At 37.7% G+C, this 25,819-nt stretch overlaps 1 protein-coding gene across 10 annotated transcripts in view; it reads right to left on the bottom strand.

The window, feature by feature from the left end:
- The window catches only part of CHL1 (cell adhesion molecule L1 like), a 214,700-nt gene that overhangs the window by 179,037 nt on the left and 9,844 nt on the right, over window positions 1-25,819 (bottom strand). For 3 of the 10 annotated variants that reach the window (XM_063630733.1, XM_055259524.2, XM_063630732.1), the window contains exon 2: window positions 17,523-17,584. The exons of the other annotated variants lie outside the window; for them this stretch is intronic. The gene's annotated coding sequence lies outside the window, so the exon portion shown is untranslated. The remainder of the gene's footprint in view (window positions 1-17,522; window positions 17,585-25,819) is intronic. 10 annotated transcript variants of the gene reach the window in all.

The following is a 25,819-nucleotide window of genomic DNA, read 5'->3' on the forward strand; positions in this document are numbered from 1 at the left end:
AGATATTTTTAACATAAGGAGAGTCAAAATGTTGGAAACCATTCATTAAAATAAAATTTATATTGGGCTAGGTAAGCTGAAAGTATAGTTGAGTGTCACACCAAACACATTTAGAGATTAAGAAATAAGGTCTAGGCCAGGTGCGGTAGTTCACGCCTGTAATCCCAGCACTTCGAGAGGCCAAGGAGGGAAGATCACCTGAGGTCAGGAGTTTGAGACCAGCCTAGCCAACGTGGTGAAACCCTGTCTCTACTAAAAATACAAAAATTAGCCAGGCATGGTGGCGGGCACCTGTAATCCCAGCTACTCAGGAGGCTGAGGCAGGAGAATTGCTTGAACCCAGGAGGCAGAAGTTGCAGTGAACCAGGATTGTGCCATTGCACTCTAGCCTGGGTGACAGAATGAGACTCTGTCTCAAAAAAAAAAAAAAAGGAAGAAATAAGATTTTAAAACATATACTCCCAATTGAAAATTTCAATGAATATAAACTTCTTTTTTTATTAAAACCAACACTTAGCAGAAAATATAGTTAATCCAGTCTTACTTTGCAAACTTTGAAACTTAGTTCAACTATGAGCTAGGCCTGCTTCAGTTCTCTAGGAAATTGTACATATGCAATTATCTGCTCAGTTCAAGTGGGAAGAGATAAAAGTGGCAGTGGTAATGATGAGGGTGGTGGTGTTAACGTAAAAAAGAGAGGAGAGGAAGGAGGAAGGAAAAAAAAATCTGCCTTAATTATGGGAAATCACCAAGGTAATTATTTTTATTTTTTATAAGTATTGGGGAAAAGTGTTCATATCTCCAGTATGCATTGTCTTTCTCCTCCCAGGGAATTTGAAAGGTAGATATTTTACTGCACAAAATTCCTGTTAGACAAAACCGATAGTAAATATAAAGCAACATATAAAATTCATCTTTCTAGTACTTAATACTAAAATAGTAGGACTCCCACTTAATGTGAAAGGAAAATTGGTTGAGATTATCAGGTTAAGGGTTCTTAACCCCATTAGGATCACAAACACACGTGAGCATCTGGGGAAAGCTAAGGATTCTTTCTCCATAAATATGCACGTGCCTTCATGAGCACAATATATTGAACACAGTAACAATAGTCTCAAAAATCATCTCTGATCTGGGCCATTCAAACTACTCAGACAAAGTTGAATTGAAAAAAGAGATTGTTCAGCCTTAATTTAGAGAAATAAAGTCTATTGTAATTGCTTAGTAGAGTTTTATTGCAATCTACCTATAAGAATGTAAGAGTCTACATTTTACCACAATATAACAATGGTTTTTAAATTAAACCCTTGAAACAACTATTCATGTTCATTTTACTAGGTTTATTTATAAATGACAAAAAATAAAATTAATTTACGGAGTAAATTGCTTCCTTGGTGTCATACATAACAAGTGACAAAGGTCAAGTGTGGCACCCAAGTATTGTGATTCTAATTCTAGTCCTTCAGTAACAATATTTTAACCCAATTGCTCTGTCCAAAAAAAAGTTTATACTTTCTGAAAGTGGATGTTTAAAAAGGCACAAAACAAAGTCAGTCTTTTACTATGAAAGAAAATCATATTTTTTTCAAGTCATCAGCTGGTGGTTTGTTGTGGATGTGCGAACAGGCTGTGGATGCAGAGCCTTCCTACTTGGGATTTTGTCAGTGTTAAGCCTTTGCTTTCATCTATTCCTGTTTAATGTGAATGACACAAAAGCCAGAAAGAGTCACCACTTCCTTCATCTCTTCACATAATCCAGGCATCATATAGGAGCTTAAAAGACATGTTTTCTTCTCTCCATTATGTACTGAATGCTCAGAATTTATTATACAAGAGATCCTTTGATCCTTCAGAAACAAGCCCTTTTTGAAGCTCTGGTAACAGAGTGTTTAAAAGAGTTCTTCCAGTGGGGGCCAGTTGGTCACTCAGGACACATTTTAAGTACCCACTTTGTACAGAACCTTATTGGGCCTTTATAAAATAGAAACTCATGGGGATAAGGAGGAGAGAGGATCCACCCTAAACAAAACAAAGCAAGAGCTGAACAGACAAGGAGATGTGACTCTTCCCCTTTGAGAGACCACGTGCTCCAGAGGGAGAGAAATTTTATCTCATGAAGGCTGAGATGAGGGAATAGGTGGTGGGGCACAGACAGATAATTGATTTTCAAGTTCAAGGCAAAACGAATTTAAAGATTAAGTTCTAAACTGTGCACAGTCAACATTTTGTTTTGTTTTGTTTTTTTCAAAACCAAGTAGGAAAGTATCAAGTCCAGCTATAAAGATTCCACTGAAACCTCAATAGGCATTTCATAATCCCACCAAGAGTGGATAAAATGTAGTAGCTGAGTGTTGAACTAAGCTATTATGTGGAAAATTCAAACAAAAGATTCCTTCCTCTAATTCTTCCAAATACACAAGTATTTCTGGAAAATACTAAGCTACACGTTGTGGAAAATGGACTGAGTTCTGCATAGCCAACACTTCTTTTGGTTCGAGGAATGCAGTATTGTCAGGTTGTTGCCTGCATTGATTATTCACTTAGCATACCTGGAGTGGCTGCAACTGAATTTGTTTCTGTATTTTAGCAAAAGATTTGTGGCAACTTATCAACGGGAGCATGGGGAAACTGGCTGGTCAGAGAACCTTTTGTGAATGCCATTTTCTCCTGCCATTTTTTACACATCGGTGCTCAAAATTAATGAAGTTACCGAAGGACATAACAATTAGGAAAAAAAGATTATGAAGGATTTTTAATAAATCATATTGGGCATAAAACATGCTAGCAGAAATTATAATTAATAAGAAGTGAAATGTAACACCACCTTAAAATAGAAAGCACAGTCCCCTTGGAAACAACACATGGGGCTAATGCAAAAATCAATGTTCGCTGTGCTGGTTGCTTGCAAAATTACACAATTAATCCTGTGTAAACTAACCTATCAGCAATGCACACTGCAGAGTTGCTGATAACTATTAGGCTGCACAATGTATTAGAGAAAGAGAACCTTAATGAGATCCCATGAGAATCTAAAGATTTAAATCAGTTTTTTTTTTCCTTCTGTAAAATATCATTTTTACTCCACTTAGTGGACAATACTTTTTACATCTGATACACATATGGTCAAATCCACCATTAAATCAATCATTAGGAATCAGAAGACATTCTATTTTGAGTTCAAAATATGCTACTGAGCTGATTTCAAAGTAGAGGATTTAGAAATCTACATAAGATGCCACCTTACTTATCTCCCTCATGGAGTTGATAGAAACCCATTGCTATCCCATATTACTGGCCCCTAACAGGGGCTAATGAGCCATTATAAAATTGCTGCGATAACACATTCTATACCATGTGAAGATATGTGGTCTCATGGGCATTCAATTTACGTTAGTTATAGTCTGCATTATTCCACAGAAGAAAATAAATAGAGATGGAAAGTAACCACTTAGGTGTAGTCATTTAAGAAATATTTCCCCTGCTGTGTGTGTGTGTGTGTGTGTGCACATATTTACACTGAATGTATGCAAACATGACTACATCCATGTGCAGGAATCCCCTTGAACACTTAATATCTACATAAAAAGTTGTGCACAGTTTAAGAAGGAAATAGTTCAAATATTTTTCTGGTGGTTGGGGTAAGCCTTTAAGGTGTTGTTGCTGATGTTTTTCTAACTCTTAGACTAAATGTAGTCCTGTCCGAAAGCGCATCACCTGGGTAAAAGACAAAAGATTCTTCAAACATTCCCCTGTGTTTTCATTGCACACTTAATTGAATTAAAATTGTCCTTAAAAAAATATTGTTTTTAACACTATACATTCCAATAACATCATTAACTTTGGTTTTAACTTCTGAGTCCTGGTCCTTTCATTCCAGCTATGGTCTTGTTGTAGATCAATTCCATTAGGCAGTGTTTGCCTCTATCGAAAAGCCTCTATCGAAATAAATGAGTAGATGAATGGGTGATGGATAGATCGATAGACAGACAGACACAGAGATACACAAATAGATGGAAAGATGTGGGTGTTAATTGCAAGAAGCACAAGAGAGAAAAAGAGGAGTGCTGTCATCATCTCATTGTCTCCCTTAACAGGCATTTCTGGGCTTCCTTCGCGTTGGCTCCACTCCTGGAAACACACAGCGCAATACTGTATCAAAACCGCTAATGCAAGTGCAAGCAATGAGTGCAGGTATCTCAAGGAGTAGAAAGATGTGAAGAAGTAGGAAGAGGCATCAAGAAGGAACTCCATGAGGAGAAAGAATGTAGAGTACAAAGAAGAACGATTTGCCTGAAAAGCTGAGAGCTACTGGTAATAAAGAAAGCTGACATTTCTTCTCTGTCAGCATTAAATCTGTAGCACCTGTCCTTCCACACATGCTACTGTCTCTAAAATTCAGTCTATTTTTCATCACTTTTGATTTCTATGCATGCCTTTTGTATTTGTTCTCCACATGCGTATCACCTATTGTCTTTGAAAATGATATGAGCCTGATAGCCCTCATTTTCATGTAACAGTCATTGAGGATGTTTGAGAAAAGGCGAGGTTTTCTGTTCATATGTTTGTCTTCCCTCTTTTTCTCAGAGTCACAATGCTCTCCAGTACTAGGAAATGGCATCACTGGAGCTTGCACACAGGTGTTATTTGTATTCTAGACCCCAACATTAGATTTCCTTCACCAGAATAAGATATCATTTTTTGTTCCTTGTGTTTCTTTTTTATATAGCTTGTCTATAAAAGGAAAGGAATATTTTAAAAACTACTCTCTGCTTGGGTTTAATAGATGGACATTCATGGGTGGTAGTTACTAAAGTAAAAGTAAGATGTGCATGGGATGGAAAGAAGAGGTGGATAACATTTATGCTTCTTTAAAACCCTGTTGAAATCAACAACTGCTACTTTTTTATCAGGCATAAACATTCATTTTACCTATGAAGACTCCTGGTGAAATTATTTACCTGAAGTAATAGGCATAAATTAATCTGCCATGCATTTCAGCTTTTAGTAAAAATTTTCCATTTTCAACAAGAAAATATTTTGACAAAGAATAATATGCCCTTCTTATTCTGTTTTCAAAACTCTCCTATATGAAGTCGACTTAGAAAAGGATCCTTCTTTATCAAATTGTTTGCTAAGCATTGAGAAGAAAGGCAACATTTTGGAGAATGATTAAAAGATTAAAAGACTGGAGAAAAACAAAAAATGTAGGTACTACAGTTCGGGTGCGGTGGCTTATGCGTGTAATCCCAGCACTTTGGGAGGTCAAGGCAGGTGAATCACCTGAGGTCAGGAGTTCAAGAACAGCCTGGCCAACATGATGAAACCCCGTCTCTACTAAAAATACAAAAATTAGCTGGGCGTGGTGCACGCTTGTAATCCCAGCCACTCAGGAGGCTGAGGCAGGAGAATCGCTTGAATCCGGGAGTTGGAGGTTGCAGTATTGCAGTGACCCCAGATCACCCCATTGCACTCCAGCCTGGGCGACAGAGCAAAACTCCGTCTCAGAAAAAAAAAATAATAAAATAAAATATATATATGCGTGTATAATTATATATTATATAATATATACGTATATATATAAAATATTCTATTATATAATAGAATACAGAATTTTCGGCCTGGCATGGTGACTTATGCCTGTAATCCCACTTTGGGATCCGCACTTTGGGAGGCCGAAGCAGGTGGATCACATGACACCAGGAGCTCAAGATCAGCCTGGCCAATATGGTTAAACCCCGTCTCTACTAAAAATATAAAAAATTAGCTGGGCATAGTGGTGCGTGCCTATAGTCCCAGCTACTCAGGAGGCTGAGACACGAGAATCACTTGAATCTGAAGGCAGAGGTTGCAGTGAGCTGAGATCGCGCCACTGCACTCCGTCCTGGGCGATGAAACGAGACTATCTCAAAAAGAAAAAGAAAAAAAGTAAGATTAACCTTTTTTTTTTTTTTTTTTTTTTTAAGATAGTCTCACTCTGTCGCCTGGGCTGAAGTGCAATGGCACTATCTCGGCTCACTGCAACCTCCGTCTCCTGGGTTCAAGTGATTCTCCTGCCTCACCCTCCCGAGTAGCTGGGACTACAGGTGTGTGCCACCACGCCTGGCTAATTTTTTGAATTTGTAGTACAGATGGGTTTTCACCAAGTTAACCAGGATGGCCTCGATCTCCTGACCTCGTAATCTGCCCACCTCGGCTTCCCAAAGTGCTGGGATTACAGGTGTGAGCCACCATGCCCGGCCATAACCTATTCTTAACTATTCCTCTCTTGATTTTAGATATCTAGAAAAGTACAATTATTGTTTAGTTCCCAGACAGTGGTGGTTTTGTGTGTGTGTGACTATAAGTGTGTGTATAAGTGTGTGTAAGTAATTGAATTGTGTTCAAGCCAGCTTTCACTTTTGCTTCAAGAGTTGTCTCATAAAGAAATATAAAGATGTGTTTTAATAATTAATTCTTAATCCTCGCATACTGTTCTTGTGCTTGAGGAAAGTAAACATTAACCCAAGTTCTACCTTATTGGATGTCTCTCTAATTTATATTCATTTTCAAACTTCAAAATATTTAAATATGCTACCTTAATCTAAGGAACAAATAAAGGACAGTTTGTGCAACATTCATCACTTATTATTTGTCTGTTAATCATCTACCTACTGAGGTAAACTGTACACTCTCTGAGGGTAGAGACCATTCTGAGTTGCTCATAACTGTTTCTAAACATAACAGAAAATGTGTTACATACTCAGTGGGCAATAATTATATGTTGGATGAATAAAAGGTTCATTGACATAATCCTCTAGTCTGTAAATACCTAACATAGTCCTTTTGAGTTCTTTTTGAGATGGAGTCTCACTCTGTCACTCAGGCTGGAGTGCAGTGGCGAGATCTTGGCTTACTGCAACCTCTGCCTCCGGAGTTCAAGTGATTCTCCGGCCCAGCCTTCTGAGTAGCTGGGATTACAGACATGTGCCACCATACCTGGCTAATTTTTCTGTTTTTAGTAGAGATGGGGTGTCACCATGTTGGCCAGGCTGGTCTTGAACTCTCAACCTTAGGTGATCCACACGCCTCGGCCTCCCAAAGTGCTGGGATTACAGGCATGAGCCACTGCACCTGGCCTTGAGTTCTTTTAATTGATATTTTTCACTTTTCTATCCTAGCAAACCCTCAATTTGATGAAGCTAACATGGAAACTACCTTTGCAAAATTATGACAATAAATGTATTAGGCCATTCTTACATTGCTATAAAGAAATACCTGAGACTGGGTAATTTATAAATGGAAGAGTTTTCATTGGCTCATGGTTCTTCAAGCTATACAAGCATGGCACTGGCACCTGCTTGGCTTCTGGGTGAGCATCAGGGAGTTTTTACTCATGGTAGAAGGCAAAGTTGGAGCAGGTACACCACATGGTGGAAGCAGAAGCTAGAGAGAGACTTAGCTGGGGAGGAGCCACATACTTTTAAACAACCAGATCTCATGAGTGCTCACTCTCTGTCATAAGGACAGCACCAGGCCATACGGGATCTGTTCTCATGACCTAAACACCTCTCCTACCAGGCCTAATCTCCGACACTGGGGATTACATTTCAACATTCGATTTGGCGGAGATATATATTCAAACTATATCACAGAGAAATCTGACATAGCTTACTCCATCTTGCTTCTCAACTTCAAGCTGTCCTTGGTCATTCCTTGACATAGGCCAAGCTATCTTTGGGAGAAATTTAGTTTATAGTTTAACCTTAAAACAAGGATAAAAATAGCCCTTCTCCAAACTACCCCCTCCTTGTTCAGGGACCAAAACAACCTTTGCAAAAGTAATAAAAGGCCACAAGACTAGGATTATGGGAGGGGCCTGAACTCTATTAGGATGTAGGTATAGTTAAACAATAACCAGCCATTGCCCCAGAGGTTACAAGATTTGTAACCTTCCCAATTGCTCCTATAGGTAACGTCATTATTGTCAAAACCTAAGACTGGTCTTTGAGGTATTTTTCAGACTCTTGCATTTGGGCAGGCCAGCTGACTCCACCGGGATCTGTGACTCATACCAAGGAAATAATTCAACCAGTCCTGGAGCTCCCACCCAAGAACTGACTTGATGTAAGAAGACAGCTTTGACCCCTATGATTTCATCCCTGCCCCAACCTATCAGAATTTTCCATTCCCTAGCCCCCTCCCTACCAAACTATCTTGGAAAAACCTTAGCCTCTGAGCTTTCAGAAATGCTGATCTGAGTAATAATAAATAACTCCAGTCCTTCTGCTTGGCTGGGCCTGCAATTATTAAACTCTTTCTCTACTGTAATACTGCTGTCTCAGTGAATTTGCCCTGTCCATGCAGTGGGCAAGAAGAACCTGTTGGACAATTATAATACAATTTTTGATACTTCACATGGATCTAATATTAACAACTGCAGTAAATACATAGCAAGTCTATATGCCAAAATAATAATTTATTTAATAATTGCAACAACCTTCTGAGATAGGTCTTATTCTTTATTCCTTATACAGTTACAGTTCTGACAATGTGCCAAAACTGACCACATTCTGAATAGTAAATTACTCTAAAAATAAAAGGTGGTATAGTCCTCACACAAAAGTCATCTTACCTCCATAAGATAATATTTAGAGGACATTTATCTTCTAATATTAACTTCATAGTGCAAATTCGTATTCCTATAACACTTCACTTAAGTATCATTGTTTTATATCAGATAGAGATAGTGATGGGTGATGACATTTCACCCAAATGTCACTTAATTTTATGGATATTTCAACCAGAAAAGAGTTTAAAGCGTGGAGCAATTGATTAAAAAATGACCCCAAAGATGTTCATGTCCTAGTTGCTAGGACCTGAGAATATATTACCTTACATTGGAAATGGGACTTTGCAAATGTGAGTAAGGTGATTCAGGATTTTGAGATGGAGACATTATCCTGGATTATGTGGGTGGGCCAATGTATAACAAGTGTCTTTACACAAGAGAAGCTAGAGGGTCAGAATCTGAAAAGGTGTTATGAGGACAGAGCCCAGAAAGAAAGGGAAATTGGAAGATGCTATACTGCTGGCTATAAAAATGAAGGATGGCACTAAAAAAACACAGAGAATTTCCCCCCAAAATATGGTTCCCTGGATGTAATGAATTAAAATCCCTTAGAAATCAATATGCCTTAGAAGAGACTTTTCCCCTATCTTCATAAAAATAGGATGGATCCACCAAAAAAAAAAATTGTTTTTCCTTCCCTTCCCTGTTATCTCATTATTTATTTCAAGACAGGAGTGAAAGAATGTATTCAGAACTGGCACAGTCTTTCTACAAAATAGTGCCTGTCTCTGAGGTTCATTCAACTTCCAAATCATTTACAAGTCCATCTACTCATTTTCCCAAGGATCCATTTACTTTTCCCTAGTAATCATGTAATGTCCCTCAAAGGAATTACCTATATTTCCCATCTACCCCTGCTCTTCTAAAAGGAAGTTATATAAGTGTTTGGGTTTGATTGGGTAATTAGGTAATCACCCTGTGATTCTCCCCACGCATATGGTTAAATAAATTTTATGCTTTCTTCTCATTAACATGTCTTATTCTGAGTTTATTTTTCAGCAAACCATCCAAGGGCAAGAGGGCAGCTTCCCCTGAGCTCCAACAGGACCGTGAGCTAGAGTGCAAGTGGCCTCTAGAAGCTAAAAAAAATGCAAGTAAACAGATTCTCCCGTAGAGCTTCTAGAAAGGTACAGCCCTGCTGCCACCTTGATTTTAGGACTTCTAAACTCCAGATCTCTAACAGAAAAGGGTATGTTGGTTTAAGCCACTAAATTTGAGGAACTTGGTTATTACCATAATAGGAAACTAATACAAGTAATATGGCATAGAAATGTGTAGTTAAGAACTTACATTTTAATTTTGGGGACCAATATTTTGTACTTCTTTTTAATTCATACAAAATATATGCTGCCTTTATTCTAATTACTTTGTAAGGAGATGAAGTGGTATTATATTCATAAGCCTCAGTTAAAAGTATGCTGCTTCTTACAGAAACCTAAGTCATAAAATCAAATTTATGTCTTAAATGTAGTTATATTTTTACTGAACACATATAATATTTTTATAAATTGAGTCAATAAAATACTAAGGCACAATGGATTAATATCTTGGATAAGTTTAGGTGTAGCATCTATGTTCTTAATACTAAATGAATGATTTAAACTTTTCCTCTTTTAAGGAATTAATTGGGTTGACTTTTTGTCTGGTCTTTCACAAGGACCATGATATTAAAAGTAAAAGGGAGGAAATTTCTCTTAGATCTAAGCAAATGATTCTTTGAATAAGTTTAGGGTCTGCTACACATAAACACTCTAATAGGCTCACCTTGTAATCTGGAGCTGAAACAAAAGTTGATATCGATCTTCTGTGATAGTATTTGAACAACTGAGGGCTCAAAATGCACTGATTACTATAGTCTTAATTTTACAATCATGATTAGTGTCAATGAAAAGAGTCAAATTCTGTAAAATATTTGATGAGATTTATTCCAAGCCACATGAGTGACCATGGCCCACGACACAGCTTCAGGAGATCCTGAGAACACGTGCCCAAGGTGGTCGGGCTACAGCTTGGTTTTATCCATTTTAGGGAGACATAAGACATCAATAAATGCATGAAACATGTAAATTGGTTCATTCTGGAAAGGTGAGACAACTCAAAGTGGGTGAGTATGGGATTTCAGGTCATAGGTGGATTCAAAGATTTTCTAATTGGCAACTAGTCCAAGGAGTTTATCTAAAGACCTGGAATCAATAGAAGGGAGCGTCTTGGTTAAGATAAGGATGGTCGTGGAGACCAAGGTTCTATCCAGATGAGGCCTCCAGGTAGTAGGCTTCAGAGACAACTGATTGTAAATGTTTATCAGACTTAAGAAGGTGTGGGTTAGAACATGTTCCACTTTAATAGCTGATGTGAAATTCCTCCTCCAAAAGGAGGTTATGCCACTTTCCACTCACACCAACAGAGCATGAGTGTTCTCATTTCCTAACACCTTCACAAGATTCTGTACTACATATTTTCATTGTTGTAGTCTGATAAATGATAACATTTTCTCATTGTGAGTCTTTTTGGTGATGGGATCTCACTGTGTTGCCCAAGCTGGAGTGCAGTGGCTACTCACAGGTGCAATTATAGCATTCTACATGCATGGGTGTAAAATCCTTTGAATGTGAGGACTTCTTTGCTTATCTGTGGTGGCATGACAGATATCACAAAAATTATGCATGGACCTTTTTTTTAAAAAAAACTCATCAGCTATCATTAGTGTTAGTGTATTTTATGTGTAGCTCAAGACGATTCTTCTTCTTCCAATGTGGCCCAGAGAAGTCAAAAGGTTGGACACCCATGCTACAGCCTTGAATTTCCAGGCTCAAGAGATACTTCCACCTCAGCCTCTTGAGTAGCTGGAACTACAGGTGCATACCACCACTCCTGACTTCACTGTAATGTTTAAAATCAGATCATTGAGGGTATAATTTACATACATCACAATAACCAAATTTGTAAAAGTACAATTCAATGAATATTGACAAAGGTAGACTGGGTATTAATACCACCACAATCAGCACACAATATTCCCATCATGTCAGTCGTCAACCACCCTCACCAGTCTTTAAAAACAATGATTCTATTGCTATCCCTTCAATTTCACCTTCCCAAAATATCGTATAAATGAAATCCCACCGTATGTAACCTTCTTTCACCTAGCATAATGCTTTTGAGAGTCATTTATTTTGTTGCATATATCAGTAGTCCATTCCTTTTAGATACTGAGTATTATTCAGTGATAGAGATGAACTACAATTTGTTTCACTGTGATTTCATTGTGCATTTCCCTGACTATTCATGAGATTATCTATCTTAGTACATATTTTGGCCATATGAGCTTTTTTCTGAAATGTGTTCTCTTTTTTAAAAAACTTTCATTTTAAGTTCAGGGGTACATGTGCCAGTTTTTTACACAGGTAAACCTGTGTCATGTGGGTTTGTTGTACAGACTATTTCATTAAGCCTAGTACCCATTAATTATTTTTCCTGATCCTCTCCCTCCTCCCACCCTCCACCTTCAAGTAGGCCCCAGTGTGTGTTGTTCTCCTCTAAGTGTTCATGTTTTCTCGTCATTTAGCTTCCACTTGTAAGTGAGAATATGCAGTATTTGGTTTTCCAGCATTAGGTCCTGCATTAGTTTGCTAAGGATAATAGCCTCCAGCTCCATCCATGTCCATGCAAAGGACATGATCTCATTCTTTTTTAATGGCTGCATAATATTCCATGGTGCATATGTACTACATTTTCTTTATCCAGTCTGTTGTTGATGTCATTGACGGGCATTTAGGTTGATTTTATGTCTTTGCTATTGTGAATAGAGCTGCAATGAATATACATATGCATGTGTCTTTTTAACAGAATATAATAATTTATATTCCTTTGGGAATATATACATAGTAATTGGATTGCAGGATTGAATGGTATTTCTGTCTTCAGGTCTTTGAGGAGTCACCACATCGTCTCCTACAATGGTTGACCTAATTTACACCCCCACTGACAATGTATTTTCTCTTCCTTTTTCTCCACACAACCTCACCTGCATCTTTTGTTTTTTGACCTTTTTTTTTTTTTTTTTTTTTTTTTCTGACAGAGTCTCACTCTGTCGCCCAGGCTGGAGTGCAGTGGCACGATCTCGACTCACTGCAAGCTCCGCCTCCCAGGTTCATGCCATTCTCCTGCCTCAGCCTCCAGAGTAGTTGGGATTACAGGTGCCCGCCACCACGCCCGGCTAATTTTTTTGTATTTTTTAGTTAGAGACAGGGTTTCACCATGTTAGCCAGGATGGTCTCGATCTCCTGCCCTCATGATCTGCCCGTCTTGGCCTCCCAAAGTGCTGGGATTACAGGTGTGAGCCACTGTGCCTGGCCTACTTTTTGACTTTTTAATTATAACCATTCTGACTGGTGTGAAATGGTATCTCATTGTGGTTTTGATTTGCATGAAACCTGTTCTCTTTCTTTGCCCATTTTTCCTTTGTGTTGTCTTTTTCCTCATAAATTTAAAAAAGTATTATTTTGTTCTTTATGTCATTCTTTATATCACCAATAAATCATATGATTTCACATAGATTTGAAAGTTAGCATCCAAAGCCTAAACTTTAATTTTTATAGAAGAAGAACACATTTAGCAGCACTTGACATCATTAATATATGGGCCAAAACTTAGGGCAGGAATTTGTGCTAAAGTCAACATAATTTATTTTCTATTCAGTAAACCTTTAAATGATCAAATGATTCCTTCTTTGGAAAAGAGGATGTGGGTAACATCTTCTCTACTGACTTGAGGAAACTTAAATATGATACACCAAAATATATTAAGGAAAAAGATATCCAGAATCCATTTGATACCATTATCATGCCATTTTAATCAACACACATCATGCTTATGATCAATAATTGAATGGAAAGTGTCTTTCATCTTCTAAAACATAACTGCTGTAAGAATTAATACGCAGGTTCTCTCAGTGCAGAAAGTATTCAGGAATTCTTTCTGTAAGAGCACACCCTCATCCAATCCAGAAGCTCACAAAATTTCACCCACCCCAGCGCTGAGTTCTTTTAGAAATCACCCACCCACTCTGCTATTAAGAAGCCTGAAAACATGTATCTTAAACCTTGTCATCTCACAACTGCTTATTCTTTGATTGTTTCCTATGGAGGTTTCCTGCACAGGGGCTGTGGGTTATAATTTACAACAGCCCCCAAAGCACCCATATGATCTTAATAGAAGTACGATAAATAAAATAATAAAACAGCCTTGCTCATAAAATCCCCTTTATCACACCCTCATTCAAGCCTAAGCTGTTCTTATCTCCCCTGTGGAATACCAACTGGTCCTTCTCTCCATGACAATCTACTATGCATGCAACAGCCAAGGTTTGTTTTGTGTGTGTATATATGTATATATATATATAAACACAAATTACATCAACTAGCTTAACTGTTGGAATTCATTTGAAGTTCCTATACTGCCCTTAAATCCATATTGTTGTCCATGACCTGCAAGGCCTTATGGGATCTGCCCTAGGCTTACCTTGTGCCAGCTGGTTTCTCCCACACTCACTGCACTGCAGGTTCTAGCCTTCTGTCCATTCCAGATCGGGCCAAATTGATTCCTCCACACTGCCTCTCCACTTGCTTCCCCTCTGCCTGGAACTCTGCTCTTCTGGCTCTTTTCCTGTTTGCCTTCTTCCCTTTCTGGCTCAGCGTGAAAGGCACCTTCTCAGATAATCCTTTCTAAAGTAAGTTTCTCCTCCCATTTTTCTCTGCCACAGTCCTTTGTTTCTTTCCCGTAAAGATTTTATGTGTTTACTCATTTATTGGCTAACATTCTTAGTAATGGCAACTCTGGGAGGACAGGAAATCTGTCTTCCTCACAGTGCCTGGGATTTGTTCACAGCTCAATAAATATTTGATGCGTGAATAAATGAACGAATGGCTTCTTAGAATCAGAGCTACACATGCACACACACGTGTACACATATACCCTTTGCTTGGAGAGACTTGTTTTCTTTCCCTGTTCTGTATCTGGGAGCACAGCTACAACCCCATGGGTAAATTTTTTTCTGATATTGTTCTTTTTTCAGCATGAATCTATTAATAATCAAACCAAATTATTCAGGAATTGCACAGAAGGAAATTTCTTTCCCAATGCACACAGGACCAAAGGATGGGGGAAAATCAAGCTACTGAAAATTTCCTCCCCCTGCAGACTTTTAAACTGCTAATCAGCACAAGCAGCTTGTAGCAGACTGAGCACAAAAGGTTGCTGAAATGGCACATAACTAAATTCCAGGTGATTTAATATCTTACGCTGCCTTAGTGAAAATATTGACAAAGAAGAACCACATGATTTGGAGTTTTTCTGCACTGCTGAATTGATTGTTAGCTTCTGAGCCTCTATCATGGCATTTCCATAAATCAGCATTGCTTAAGGAAGTAAGTCTGGGTGTGCCATCCAGAAACCACTGCCAAACTGGAGAAATGCTAGTTTTCTGGTTGTGATTGGCCATATTTAGCAGCCTTTCCTAAAAATGTAGAGTTCACTTTGGCCATGGCATATGCCTACAGAAGAAATAAGTCTACCAAATATATTGCCAATACCCATGGGTATTTGGCAGTGATAGGAGAAATTTGAAGTTCAGATACTTTTGGTAAAGCCACATCTCACACAAGACACCTGTAAGAACAGACTTTTTTTAATAGACAGGGTTGGTGTAGAGTTGAATCTCCTAGGGTTCAAAGGCTATTCTTTCATTCATAAAAGTATTCTGGTACAATGTTTCAGAATTCAGTCTCAGCTTTATGAAAGAAAATGTTCATTTTAATTCTTCTCCTGATCACATTAGAAAGAATACACAAAAGTGAAGAGACTTTTTCAATTATCATATAAGAATGTCAAAGTTAAAATCACAGGACAACAAAAAGGAAAGAGAAAACTATAATATTTAGAATTATTCTGTTAAACACCCTTAAAGATGGGTGGTTTTTGGAGCCCAAACTGCAAATACCAGTAAGACAATTTCCCCCATAACACTTCAATTTAAAATTTTACCATCAAAACATCAGCTTTAAAACACTATCTGATTAGTTTTATCCCTTTGAAATACAGAGGTATTTTTTACGCATCATTTTTTGCTTACATTCTTGCCATATTTTGGCAGCTAGGTTTGTATCATATTTTCTTACATTTAAAATATTCCTAATAACATATATATTCTTACTCAGAACATTCATTATGCCAATTTCCAATGGTTTAGGCTTGCAGTTGGCAAATTTGATGAAACTGACTGATTTGTGGAACCAGTAAATAAAACACCAGTGGAAATGCTGAAAGTGAAAAAATTCAGAAATCACAAAATGGTAAACTCAGAAATAAATTTCACTATTGAATCATTCAAAAGATACAATGTATCTTTCCCAAAAGTCAGGTTGTAAAGCTCTTGAAAGAGATGCTTCAATGCACAGAGCCATTTTATAATTAATCACCTAGCATGTAGCCAAGAAATAGATGTCACTTTGTGCTGCAAAAAAAAAAAAGAGCAAACCCATGACAATTTTTGAATTGTGTTTTTAATTGATACACAGCAAGTATACACATCTATGGAGCACATCATAATGATTGGATACATGTATACATTGGCTTTAGCATATCCATCTCCTGAAACATTATTTATTTGTGGTGAGAACTCAGGATCCTCTTTTCTAGTTATTTTGAAATACAAACTATAATACTGTTTACTATAGTCACTCAACTATGCTATAGAACACCAGAACTTATTTCTCCTATCTAACTGTAATTTTATGTCATTGACCAATCTCTTCCTATCCTCCCCTCCTTGATATATTCCGGGGTCACTAATAACTCTGTACTTTTGTGACATCAGCTTTTTCAGACTCCACAAATGAGTGAGAACGTGGGATATAAGTCTTTCTGTGCCTTGCTTATTTCACTTAGCATATTGTCCTCTAGATTCATCCATGTTACCACAATGACAGGGTTTCATTCTTATTATGGCTGAGTACTATTCAATTGTGTATGTATATACCACATTTTCCTTATTCATCTGTTGATGGACACTTAGGTTAATTCTACATCTTGGCTATCATAAATAATGCTGCAATCAACATGGGAATCTCTTCAACATAGTATCTCTTCAACATACTACTTTCAGGTTTTCATTTTGCTAACATGAGAATGTATAGCCTAAGACAATGGATTCAACACAATCGATGTGATGAAGATTTACAAAAGAGCAGTTGTGTGTGTGTGTGTGTGTGTGCACATGCTAGGCATTTAAATTCTCAGCTTTATAATCTCTAAATTATGCCTTGTCACTGTTATCTCATTAGGCATACATAATTAATCTTTTCAAGGAATAATTCCAGAAGACAGAGTTATAATATTTCACATCACTGTAACTATTGCTTTATACTCTCTCATCACATGAGGACTTACTCCTATTGAACTTTTAATAAGTTATATCTTCCACATTTGTAGATACAAGTGAAAAATCTACAGCATTCATAGAGAGGGATACATTATGTAAGGGCTATCAGAAGTAAGGACATCTATTACTAATTAATACCAAGGGTATTCATGTCTATATCTTTCTAAAAAGTGAAGTTTCTTAAAATTATAAATGTAATTAAAATGCAACTTGTAAAATAGATTTAACAAGTCACATCAATTATTTCAGCATTTCTATGGCCAATAAGAAAATAATATTGATAATGTAGCACGTAACACTGAAGTCTCTTAAAAAATGTAGGAAATATTTTCACTCGAAAAATGTAGGAAGATTACATGAATACAAGAGTTAAAAGAATCTGATATTTCATAGTCAGATCCTAATATTTAAAGTCCTTATTATTACTTTTCTCTTTTTTTGTTTCACATGCATATTATGTCTAGAGAATAGCCTTACCTGAGCTCCTAGGACTGAAAATCAGGCCTTAGAAGGGATCAGTGGATGGAATTAGCAGCACTCTGAAACGTAGAGAAGAAATTAACCCAGCTGAATAGTAAGGAAGGAGCTCTGTTTTTCTGCTGGGATCAGCTAATTTCTTGGTCATCTCACAATCGAAAAGCACCTCAATAGATTATTGGCACCAAAGAGCCCTACGATGATGCTGGATATCACTGCCTTCCTCAATCTTTCTGTGAAGCGATTAAGCAAGCATTAGGTTGACTCTCCAAATGTAGTTGTAGTAAAGGTATCAATATTCCACCTATGTTTGGATTTCTCTAACCTGACTCAAATTAGAGAGGGCTCTTGTTTTATAATATGTGAGGAAGCCTTTCAGAACTTGAGACAGGTATTTAAATCACATTTTTTTCACATCAGAAAGTTTTCTCAAATGGTACTAGATTATGAATATGTGGAAAATATTGCTAAAAATTAATTGCTCATTAACTTGGCCTTGAACACTGATTTTGCTTCAGAGAAATAATCATTGCAATTGAATGTCTTCTTTGCAATGCAATTTCTTCTTTGCTTTCTAAATTCTACCTCTTTCCTAATAACTTTTAACAGTGCACAAGCTGGAAATAATCTTTCTCTATTCTAATCTCCCAAAAAACATTATCTATACATTCCTATGGCATTTTTCATCCTCTATTTTGTATTATACTTGGGTGAGTTCTTTAATTAGATTGGAGGCTCACAACATTTTGAGAGTTCCAGACCCCAGAAAAGGCATTTAGGTCTATTTTAATAATATTTTATGGGCATATATTCAATGGTAACAGCAAGCAACTTCAGGCCAGAAACTGTATCTATTTCATCTTGGAATTCATCTATACAGCAGCGATTTTCACTCAGCGGGAACTTCACAAATTTTCATTTAATGTTCATATGTGGGAACAAAACTGGAGAAGGAAAGAGGAGGAGCATGATGAATTTTTCTTAGGAGTGTTTATACCCTCCTTGAGTTGGGCTGCATCTCCTCGAACAGTCTATCAGCCCTGAAATGATCCTAGATGTGTTCTGAGTAGGACATAGGTGAACGCATCATGGGAATCACATTCCCTGTGAATTATTTTTCAATTCTTCTTACTATAAAAAGTTGAAAGTCTCAAGTAGGTGTTAATAGAACATTAATAAAAATTTAACTTTTCTAATCTCCCTATTTTATAAGACAGAGCAGGATTCAAGCCCAGAGTCTAGGGCAGGCAAAAATATCTACCTAAAATGCAATGACTTCAAGTTGCTTTCATCATAGTAATGTTTGCTCTTACTTTTCATTGTTTGCCACTGACACTGGTGTTTCATTTAAGGTAATAAAATAAAACCTTCATTTTAAATTAGTGTATTTTGTTAATAAGCCAGTTAAAATCTTAAGTGAATTAGAATTTGGCACAAAGATATGACACAAGTATTGAAGATGGTGAGTTTAGGGGAATGTCTTCTCAGAGAATTGGAGACTGTCGAATGTGGTTGCTTTAAGAAGAAAAGACAGCAGGAATTGTGTGTGAAAAGACAGGAGCTTTGAGAAGACTGGAGCAGTGAGCTGTTGAGTCAAAGGAGAGGGTCTCTAAGGATACAGGGACAGAGAGGGGAATAATGAAGGCTGACTCCAGCTGAAAGTGGAAACGAAGTGAGTGTGACAGTTACTTGGCCTGCAAAGCAGTAGGGAGCCAGGGGAAATTGTCAGGAAGTAAGTGACATCATGGTCAAAGTGACAAGCAAGAAAGGGGATTTTAGCAGTGACATTTAGATCTTAGTGGAGAAGAACGACTGTTCGAGGCAGAAATCCAGTGAAGGAAAGGTTGCAGAGGTCTAGTGATTAGAAGGCTGAACAAGGAATTTTCCAGAATGGTTAGTGAAGAAGTAAATCTCAGTGTATTGAGGGGAAAGTTGAAGCAGGCTTTATGGTAGTGTAAAAGCCGAGAAAGGACATACATAGAGTATAGGAAATGGTAAATGCCTAAAGCAAGACTGGTGAACAGTCTTGCTTTATTGCCTGATCATAATAAAAATGTATTATGCTGTATAAAAATAGACTATGGAAACATCTGAGAATTGCTTGGGTTCCAGAACCCCCAACAAGTTTTTTTTAATGCAAACTCATTGTAGAAACCTCAGTTTACTACCACCCTTCTCAGCTCATTCTCACCACCAGCCTCTACCACTCTGCATTTGTTTTCTTGAAATCTAAAATGGCAGAATTTAACATATATAACATTTTAGGTTATGTCATGTAAAAATAAAACTTGTCCAGAAGATTGAATTTTTGAATAAGTAACTTTTTATCGGTGGCTAAATGACTTTTCATTAAAATAACTTAAGACAAAATCAGACATCCGAGTTCCAGTTCCACTCCCACATGTTTGTTTCATTGGTTCCACTGAACTTCGCTAAACAGGACTGATACCTATCTTGCTTAAAGAGCTAGTTACTACAAGTATCAAATTAAATAATATATAGACATTGCATCTTTCATTCAAAAGCAATTGATAGTGTTACCAATATAGAACTCAGTTCATCACAGCACAGCATTTTGGGGTTGTGTATATCACATTTTGCCTGTTGAAGTGTTTTTGAAATATGAAAACTATAGTGCAATACTTTATAAGTGCTTTTTGGCAAGACTGTGAGCGGAAAACATCTACTCATGTTTATCAGAAGGATGGGATAATGCTTCAGAGGTGGAAGAATGATAGTATGTATGGTTCCCAAGCGCGGAGAGAAAAATGGCCAAGCCACAGAAGGAAGAACATAATGGTAGGATCTGGAGAAACAGAGAAGTAGAAGCAATGAGAGCACAAATTGAACCCACACCAGACATGGCAGCAGTTCTTCATCCACTTTCAGAGAGCATTTGGAGAGGAATAAGTAGCTCAAGAAAGCTCTACTGCTGTCTATCCTCACCCTACATCCTACTCTGTGCTTTCATAACACTGCAGGAAGATGTGAGAATAATGGTACTAGCCACACGCTAGTCTCCTTTCCATTATAGTCATGCTTTTGAGAGTTACAGGTATAGGAGTTCTGCAGCCCGATGTATCATCATTATTTCAGGGCAGAAAGCCTGCTCCCTTTTCCATCTGTGGTTATAATCAATAAATAGAAGGAAATGCAGGAGCTCTTTTCTCTCCCTCCTCAAGAGTGAAGCCTTGAGTAATCTAGTCAATTCCTTGTTTCCTGACATTTGGGGTTCACCATGGCCCTTTTGACTCTGCTGAGATACTCCTGGTTCTCTTAAACCCAAGTCACTTCCCAGATAAATGGAAAAGAATAAGGATAAACCTAAATAGATCAGAGGAGAAAAGCATCAGAAAAGCCCACCCTGCTAAAGAATCTTAGCCAACAGTATTCTCAGCCAACTGGACGCCTCCTTCCTCTCACTTTTATTCTCTCCAGACAAAACCAGGGCACTTCAGCCTTGCCAAAGTTCACTCTCACATCGCTCTTCTTTCTCACAGTCACGTGGGTCTAAGATCTCTAGGAAGTGTCGGGAGGGGGAAAGGAGTGTTCCCTTGGAACAGAGGGCTCCATATTTTTTCCCTCTTTGTAAGCAGTCACATGGTGACTGAATGGTGTATCACAATGGGTTTAATAATTCTGTTAATTAGCATGTCTTTCTTAATTAGTATTTCTTGCTACCTCGTCTGCTAGAAGTTGGATGTGAGTTTCCTTTGAATCTGAACTGTCCGAGGACTAGCCTTTAAGTTTCCAAGTTAGATTTTTAAAGTCCTGAGTCACTGTGTGAAAAGTCCAGTGACATTTCTGGAAGGACCAGGAGAGAGGCCCTGTGACTACTTGGACAGAAAGAAGGGCCCAGCTGAGCTCAGCCCTCCTTGCCATTGCATCGGTGATATGAAGGAAGCCATCCTGGGGCCACCAGCCCACCCCAGCCACTCTGTGAACACCACCATACGACCTCAGTTGTCACCAAATGAGGCAGAAGAAACCACCCAGCGGACCCCTGCCTAAATCCCTGACCTACAATTCATGAGATTTCATAAAATGTCTGTTGTTTGAAGTTACTGTTTAAAGGTATGAGTTAGTTTGTCATTCAGTGATAGGTAAGTGGAAAAATGTGCCTTCACATTTTACACAAATTGTTACTTTGCTACATTCAGAATATTTTTCATCATTTGTCCTCTTAGCTACACACAAGCTTTCAGGTACTTTTCTTCCCAATAATAAACAGCTTTTGTATATCCCTACAGATACCCCAAGAATCTCATATGCAAAACACATATCTATTGAGGTCTTAAACAGTTTTAAGCCATATGGTGAATTCCCCATACACAATTAAACAAAACAAATGATGAAAATAGCATGAGCTCAACTTCAGAAGTCAACGGAATGGTGATGGTATTTAAAAAACAGTCTCCCTAAGTGATAGTTATAAAAAGTATACTCTGTGGCAAACTTGGAATGGGCAATACAAAATACTATCTGTAAACAACGGCACCTACCTTGGATCATTATAAGTGCATTGCTTGTAAAAGAAGCCATTTAAAAGATTTGGATTCTGTTCAGTGAGAACACTTGGACACAGGGTGGGGAACATCACACACCAGGGCCTGTCATGGGGTAGGGGAGATGGGGGAGAGCTAGCATTAGCAGATATACCTAATGTAAATGATGAGTTAATGGATGCACCCATGGTACATGTATACATACATAACAAACCTGCATGTTGTGCACATGTACCCTAGAACTTAAAGTATAATAATAAAAAAAAAAAGATTTGGGTTCTGTTAAGAATTTGTATTTAACATTATTGAACAACTAGACCACTAGGAAGGATTGGTTCCATAAGATTTTCAGATAAATGATCTGAACTTCTATAGGTGGTATGTCAATTTATTTTTTATTTTAAAATAATTTCGTAATGACTCAAGATCACCCATATAGTCATTTCTGAGTTGTCTTTTTCTAGTCTTTCTATCCTTTTCCCTTGCTGAAGAAATATTAGACATAACTTCTTTTGTCTTAGAATGAATTTGCAAAATTTCCGTCATCTGCTCCAACTTGCAGTTTGTATTTTGTCATCTGCTAAAATAATATAATTACATATATTAGAATGGTTCTAAATTAAAAGCAAATAGTCGCTGAATGAGGAAGGTCTTTCCATAATCAAGTGTTTACATTTTAGTGAATTTTTCAAAGAAACAGATCTAGGTTGCTTTGAGGCTTCTTTTGTTCAACTTTTAGATATTGGCCATTTGAATACCTGAAATAGCTGTTGAAAGCTGAGACATCTCATTATAGTCATTTATTAACTTTATATTTTTTTATTTTTATTTGCAGTACTGAAATAGCATCAGAGGAAAATAAGCATTGCTTTGGCAATATGTCAGAAATATTTACACTACCCTGTACCATCTGATATTTTAGGACATCTATATAGATAAAAATAAATCAGATTGAAAGGATTTAATATCATATAACGATAACAGTAATTACTAACTAAGAAATTACTCTGTATAGGCCAGGCGCGGTGGCTCACACCTGTAATCCCAGCACTTTGGGAGGCCGAGGCGGGCGGATCACGAGGTCAGGAGATCGAGACCATCCTGGCTAACACAGTGAAACCCTGTATCTACTAAAAATACAAAAAATTAGCCGGGCGAGGTGGCGGGCGCCTGTAGTCCCAGCTACTTGGGAGGCTGAGGCAGGAGAATGGCGTGAACCCCGGGGGGCAGAGCCTGCAGTGAGCCGAGATGGCGCCACTGCACTCCAGCCTGGGCGACAGCGAGACTCTGTCTCAAAAAAAAAAAAAAAAAAAAAGAAATTACCCTGTATAATTCAAGGTCTCCAGTTTTATTTTTTAATATTTTTGGACATGGGATAGTTGCAGAATTACCTCCATTTTCCACTTCGGTTTTAGGAGTAAGCTGTGAACCCCACCCTCATGCAGGTACACACATAAAACCACCCAAATAAACCAGTTTCATTAATGGTACCATATTCAAATAACCAAAAGGGATACTGGAATGCAATCTTCAAAGATAATAAACTGCAATGTAAATCTGGTTGAATAAAGGCCTAGAACCAAGCCTTTCATTCCCTTCATAAGGCACAGAAACAAAAGTGTAGCCCAACTAGTCTCCCACTGAGGATATAGTCTAGCTTTCTGCCAAGACAATCAAACGACCCAAACCTAATATTTTAATGAACTTGGGAAATGATGACACACACCTTTCTGTCTCTCCTCGCCAGTTCTGAATTTGGAGGGGCAAAGGAAGTGGAATGCATGCTTAATTGAGGCAGTAAATACTAGGCTGTGGCAGATTGTTTTACTGTTAAATACAGTAATGGGTTTTTAATGGCTGCTGTCCAAAATTACACTGCAGAAAAAATGGTTTATTAGTAATAATAATAGCTGGCATCTTTATCTTCAAAGCACTTTACAAATATTAGCTCATTAATCCTCCAACTGCCACTGGGAAGCAGCAGAAAATGTTTCTTTCCTCAGTTTACAGCTGGTGAAACAGGGAAACAGAAGCTCATAACAAGTTTTCAAAAGAAGGTATTGTGTATGGAGATCAATTTCTGATCCAAACCACTCATATCAGTTTTTATACTTGACTGCATGGCATTCATTCTGATGACTGCCAGCCCTTTTTTTGAGGGGACAGTGGTTAAGGTCAAATCCAATTTATTTGAACTTGAATCAGAAGTGTGCATGAGTTGCACCTGAATTGCTCAATGCTTGGTCCTTTAATGTTATTTCAAGCAAATCAATTGTGTTCAAAATCTATTCAGCCCAAATCAATTACATGCAGAAACTTGTATGCATGGGAAGAGCAGACTGTTGAAACCCTTTGAAATTGCTGGAGGTCATGAAGAAAATGGAGTCAAGGTCAAATTTAAACAGGCTTGTTTTGGCTATCTTTATCCATTCAATCAGATCTTCTTTATGGAAAATAGCATATGTCTCAAAGTAGTGAACAATAACAAACAACCCAATATAGCCTATTATTCACGCAGATATAGGTGATAGATGTTAAAATTGTTATTGTCTATATGTTTACCGTTGTAGGCAGTGTTTTCAGTTTTTTGCCATTGTATAATGCCTTAAGCATTCTTTACATCTTTAAATTTTAATCAAATGCATGAATTCTCCACTATGTCATCAGATGCATTTTACAGAACAAGTTAGAAAAATCCTTGAATTTACAACACAGAAATAAACGTACTTCTTGAGAAGCCAAGATGTGTATTCCAGAGAAGCAGGTATGGGTCAAACAAAAGCTTTATAGAAAAGCCATTGTGCATAATCCAAGGAAATGGGTTCCCCTGTCTAGCCAAAGCAGGAAACAAACTTATTCTTGCCACTTTCTAGTACACAAAAAGGAGCCTTTTGGAGCCACTCAGCATCTGAGTATGCTATTTATATTATGCATATTTTAAAAATACATGAACATTTGCTTGTAAATATCCCAAACAAAAAAGTCAAAAATCTCTTAAAACTCCCAAATATATTGGCTGTGCCTGAAATAGAGTTGCCTTTTTTTCTTCCAAGGCCTTATCTTTATTGACAGCTGCTAATAAAGACAGTGCCATCATTATGATCGGTGTCATTTTCAAGCCATTTTCAAGAAGAGCAATGCTGAGATATGGCATCTGCCATTGCCAACGATTTCTATTTTAATCTGGAATAGCAGATACTCATACCTTTGTGGAAATGCCAACCGTGAAATGCAATTGGTTACATGTAATACCCAGAAGTGAGGGAAATCCATGCGTATTCATATCACAGAGTATCAGAAACATTTCTGCCAAGAAATAAAAAATGATAATGAGGGTGAAGTATCATTTGTACATATAATGATGCCCAGGGTCTGGTACAGGAAGAGTCAGAGCATCAGATGCTTATATGACTTGATTTTGGAGAGAACACAAATGTCTCCTTCCTGTAACCTCCAACTCCCGGGCTCAAATGATCCTCCCACCTCAGCCTCCCAAGTAGCTGGGACTATAGGCATGCCTGACCACACCGGTCTAATTTTTATTTTTATTTATTTATATATTTTTTGTAGACATGGAGTCTTGCTATGCTGCTGGTCTTGAACTCCCGGCCTCAAGTGATCCTCCAGCCTCAGCCTCCCAAAGTTGCATTAAGATTTTTTTTTTAAGACAGTCTCCCTCTGTCACCCAGGCTGGAGTGCAGTGGTGCGATCTAGGCTCACTGCAACCTCCACCTCCTGGGTTCAAGTGATACTCCTCCTCAGCCTCCTGAGTAGCTGGGATTACAGGCATGC

This window comes from Symphalangus syndactylus, chromosome 21, assembly GCF_028878055.3.
Source record: "Symphalangus syndactylus isolate Jambi chromosome 21, NHGRI_mSymSyn1-v2.1_pri, whole genome shotgun sequence".
Lineage (NCBI taxonomy): Eukaryota > Metazoa > Chordata > Mammalia > Primates > Hylobatidae > Symphalangus > Symphalangus syndactylus.